Here is a 5,560-nt window from a genome sequence, read left to right as displayed (position 1 = left end):
CAGAGCTCGTACCTTTTGGTGACGCTGCTGCTGCTGTGTGTTTTCTGGAAAGCTCACACTCAGACGGACGACGAGAAGTCCTTCTACTTCTGGGAGACAGGTAACTCAATTTTCAAGGTGAAATCCTGTGGTGCAGGCGCGTGTGCACGTGTGTGTGTGTGTGTGTGTGTGTTTGATATTGAAACGCTCCCCTGGTGATGCTGCGATGTGCAACCTCCCGCGCTCATGAGCGGCACTCAGATCCCATCGTTGGTGTGGGAATCGGGCAACTTTTGCGCTTCTGGTTCTCACACCCCGAATCCAGGATCCACAACGCCTCTGCACGACACGCCTCTTCGCCGGCGTCTCATTTGCGGCGCAGCCCAACTTCAAAGATGACCCACAAAATCTCCGGCGGAGGCGTCTCCTCAAAATCGAGTCGCTTAGCGATGCGCAGGACGAGCGCGATCCATTTCGGGATGCGTTACTTTCATCCCCCCGAGTCCCAGGTGACGCGCCGTCATTGAAATGTTGCGGCCACGTTGTTAAAGCAGGCGGCGGCTCGATGGTCGTCGATGCGCGGATACGCCCGCCGGGTCGAAGTGAACGGTTTTGGAGGGTATTGATAAGAGGCGGATGCAGGAGGAGCGGCAGTGGCTGCGCGGTCAGTGTATTTCTTATCGTCACACGTTTACTCACGGCCGGCGTTGAGTACCTCCCCCCCCCGAACGGGTCCGTCAGGAAGAGGACTCAAACGGCGTTGGTTGAGTGTCTCGGCGGGATCAGTGGAATTATATTGTCATTGTGACGTGCTGAGAAGCAAACTACTAATCATCCACGCCGAGCAGCCCGCTGAAGGGGCTCGGCAGCCGGAGAGTTTGAGGAGTATAGATGATGCTCTGATTTATCTCAACCCCGGTTGCCGATCGGAATCGGAGAATCGATCTCACTTTCTGAACGTGACCTTCCAAATCCCCCCCCCCCGCGGGGCAGTTTCTGCTCCCGGAATATTTTTATTTACAACCTTTCTCGCCTTCAATGTTGGCTTGCTTTCATTTTTGAGCTGTTCCTCAAATAAAAAAAGGCATGATGGTTGCAAGCGGGAAGAACTCAAAGCACCAAACACTTGGTGTCTCTGTGTGAGTTTCGAGATTATATATCGGTTAATAATAATTACAATTAAAAAAAAAAAATGCTAATATGTGCACGGAAACAAGAGGAAAACTCCACGGCAAGTTGTACATGGAGTTTTATTAATTTATTTTCTTAACCTCTGAGACTTCCAATGCTTTTTTAAGAGCAGTCGGAACAACCGTTGTGGAACAGCTTCTCTCGAATATTTGTAGAAATTACAAATGTGTGTTTTTCTCGGTGCATCATCACCGCAATTAAGAATCAGGTTCATTTGGTTTCAGTATGTGTCGCATGCGGAGGCTTTCATCAGAAAAACTTGTTTATTTTTTTTTCCCCCAAATAAATATTGAACCCTTAGTCATATTTCTAAGTGCTAAGCGTTACCAAATATTAGAAATGCTATTTCTTTTTTCGGCTCTTAGTATTAGCCTCTTTCAGCCCGGAGGAACTTTATGCAGTTTCCAGAACATTTTCAGGAGCAAAGCTTTTTCTCGGTGCACTCGGACGGCAGAGGAACCAGGAGCCACGGAGCTCCGAGGCGGGGTCTCGACTCTTGACGATCGGTGGAACTCACGCCACGCCATGCTCATTATGGGGATACGCTGATTTTCAAATGCTCTTGTGGTCGTCGCTCAGCGAAATGGACTGTCCAAGAGCTCCAAGCTCTTCTAGCCTGCTCCACCACAAAGCGGTTTCCAGGGCTCGCAGAGGAGCGTCAACATTTTGTCCTTAGTTGAGACTTGTTAGCTAACAGCTGGGTTCTTCACACAGCAAAGCGGCACGGGGAGAAGATAAAAACATTTCAACCCACCATGAAGAGCACAGATTCTGGGGCACTGTAGTCCTCTTCTTCTTCTTCTTCTCTTGTTTGCTTTTGAATGAACTTACCCTTTCTGGTAAGTTCTCCTGGAGAAGGCTGGTTCCCAAAACAAAATACCAGACGGATATTTGTTGGATCTGCGTTCGCAGAACTTTTCGGTCGATGATATGAAGCGAATTATTTTGTTTTTCTTCGCAAAACATTTATGAGTGAGAATGCTTTGATTTAGGGGGAGTTTTTTAATTTTTGCTGAAAAACAAAAGCAATGCTCTGCTGTTGTGTTGGTCATTTTTAGCCGTCACTCTTCTGACGCAGGGACAGTTTCATACTTGGATTTACGATCGAGACATATACCCGACTTGAATCGCTGGAGGATCGTGGAAGGCTGAAAATATGGTAATAGACGATGTTTTTCTGGCTCCTGGGTTTGATAAAGGGCCTAATTCTGCCAATTCCGGGAAGAAAACGTGCCTTTCAAGCCCGCCTGCGGGTTTTAAGGTTCGATGACGCCTCTTTTTTTTTTTTTGATCTATAATCTTCAATGAGACAGAAGAGTTCTGAAGATGGAGCCTTGCTTGTCTCCTAGACAAACACATTTTGCATGAAACACAAACTCACCCTCTCCCTCAACCCGAACTTAACCCAACCCCCCGCCCTCCACCCCCTCGCCCCGCCTTGCCTCGCCGACCACCGGTCCTTACTTGACGTATCCCTCGTCTCTCCTGTGGTTCTGCATCTTTAAAGAGGATGTAGCTTAGTAAGGAGATTAAAAGAGCGGGGATTTAACAACCCAGGAAAGACGGCCGAGGGAACAGACTTGAGAAAGCGAAAGGCAGCGTGAGCGGTGCAAAAAGAGAGGGAGGAAGAGGCGGAGGGGAAGAAGGAGCGAGCGAGACCAAGTTAACCTACATCCACCCTACTGTAGGTCATAGTGATTACGCCTCTCTCCCACGCTTCGCCACCTTTCTCCCACTCTTTACATGCTTCTCAATGGGAAAGCTCCAGGCTCTGCGCTTTGAAACGTAATCCGGTATCGGGAGTTTGTTCACCCCCCCCTCCCAAAAAAAAAAAAGAGACAAAAAAAAAAGGTAACTCATTGATTTCAGCCCTCAAGTCTTATTTTTCCCCGCGTCTCTTTGGTTCGACGATTGCCCACAGAGTATTAAAATCACACAGGACAATTTAAGGCTTTGAATCGCAGCGCTTTTTTTTTTTTTTTTATCAAAATGTGATTATGTTTGCACAAGATTTGCATACTTTTTTCCCTGCCAATCGAAGCCTGTTTAAAAAAGAAAATACAAAAATGTGATGATGTTTGTGTACATTTGCCGAGTGTGCAGTGGAGGGAATATTCTCGTGGCAAGCGATTCTCTGATGTTTTGCATATTGATGAGTCGAGCTGAAATACAGCCCCTGTCTACAGAACTGTGGGGAATAGGGCCTGCTTTGCTTTTATTTCCTTCTGTGAAAATATCTGTTTTAGAAGGTGAGACAGTTCATCGCTGTTTTTCTTTTTTTTTTCCTTTTTTTTTGAGAACTCTAATCAAATGAGGCACAGACAACAGGCTCCACAAGACTGCCACTGTTTTTTTGTTTTTTTTTTGAGGTGGCAGCGAAGATGAATGCCGAATGATTACAACCACCACGAGGATGCTGATGGTGACGATGGTAATAACAGAGCGCCTCTTGCTTTCCGGGGGCCTCTGAGAGATTGTTGGGGAGTTTGTCACCTCTCAGATGCTATTTTCACACAATTATTCTTGTCTTCCCCCTCTCGACCGCGCACTCCTTTTGCATTCCCGGGCCCTTCGTCTCTCCTGCTCTCCATCTCTGACGTCTGGCTCGGATGCCCCGTTTTTGCATCATTTCCAGATCCTCTCCACCTTTTTGCAGAGCTGATATGTCAAAACTCTTTCTCGAGTCCAGCCCCTCCCGACCTTCTCGGCCGAGGTACTGGGTCTGCTCCGGTGTCGAGATACCAAAATTCTGTTTGCTCGTTGAAAAAAGTCATCATCCAGTGCAACACTAATGCAGGATTTCTTTGGGGTGAGAAACCTCTTGCTTATCGGTGTGTACATTCATATGTGCAGGACTGTCCCAAAAAAAATTAGAATATTGTGATAAAGTTCTTTATCTTCTGTAATGCAATTACAAAAACAAAAATGTCATACATTCTGGATTCATTACAAATCAACTGAAATATTGCAAGCCTTATTATTTTAATATTGCTGATTATGGCTTACATCTTAAGAAAACTCAAAAATCCCATCTCAAAAAATTAGAATATCATGAAAAGGTCACTTTTGTTTTTTCAAGTGCATTACAGAAGATAAAGAACTTATCACAATATTCTAATTTTCTGAGACAGTATATATATTGTGTTGTAGGTGACGACAATGTTAGGGAACTGTGCAATAAAATCTATAAAGAGATACTCAAATTATTTTTTTATAGTATAAATATTGCATTAAGGCAGCCGCCAGGAAAGGAGAACCAATCGTCTTAATATCCAATTTATCTGACTATAAGCCAAACCTATAAAGAAATCTGGCCCCAAAATCCATGGCAAATAAAACAATAAGGAAGAAAAGACATTAAAATAATATTTATCATAAATTCAATTATGAAGTCCATTAGTACAACTTCATACTTCACGGTTCTTTGCCAATTGTAATTTTAGATGTAAAAAAATAAAAGATAAAACAGAAAGATTATCTGTGATACAATACAGCAGCGAGATGGCACTTTTTAACCTTAAAAACAGGTCAGTATGTCTTTGTTAAGATTGATTTTTTTTTGTTTGTTTGTTTTTCTAAGCAGATCACCACTGTAGAGCCATTTAGGAGGCCTCACTCTATCAAATAACTCTCGAATCTGAATGGCAGCCTGATTTTTTTTTTTTTTTTTCTTTTTTTTTTTCCCCCGTGTTCCCCCTCATTAGTGTGGAAAGGTAATGACATCCAATGCAGGTGGTGAGCACCTTGCTCTTTGCTGGTGGATTCAAGCTGCCACATCAGACATTTAGATACACTGCCACCCGCTAAAACGTTAGCGTAGCATGCAATCTGCCTAAAACAAAGAAAAGAGAAATATCCGGAAAAAAAAAGAGGTATCCAGCAATCATTGGAGCCAAGAGAGATAGAATATTAAAAAGAGGATGTCTTGAGCGAAGCCGCAAACATCGTCTCTCTCAAACAAACACATCTGCCCCTTGGTGTTTTGATGAGTTTAGAAACGGTGTAATATTTCTCTTTGAGCATCGGCAGCCCGGGGGAAGCAAAGCGTAATCAGACCAACACGTGACTCAAAACCCCTTCCCCATACCGTGGAAACGTGTCACAACGGGTGCGACGTCGGCGTCGAAGACGGAGACGCATTATAACGGCCTGATAGTCCAGTCCCAAATCAAGCAACGGAAATCCCTCCTCGAGGTGTCGAACCCCCATTTAGTCGAACGGACGTTACTGAATATTCATGCACAACTGTTCCACTCGCAGAGAGGAACTCGCCCCCATCTTCACACACTCTGCAGACACGTTGCTCCCTCTCCAGTTGTGTGTGTGTGTGCGTGTGTGTGTGTTTGTGTTGTGTGCTTCATTAGACTCTGTTGGAGTGACAGGATTGCCA

The sequence above is a fragment of the Fistularia commersonii genome, chromosome 10 (genome assembly GCF_037954325.1).
Source record: "Fistularia commersonii isolate RoL2024-O1a breed Wild chromosome 10, RoL_Fcom_v1.0, whole genome shotgun sequence".
Lineage (NCBI taxonomy): Eukaryota > Metazoa > Chordata > Actinopteri > Syngnathiformes > Fistulariidae > Fistularia > Fistularia commersonii.
The sequence above is the reverse complement of the archived record's forward strand: the minus strand, read 5'-3'. Positions refer to the sequence as shown.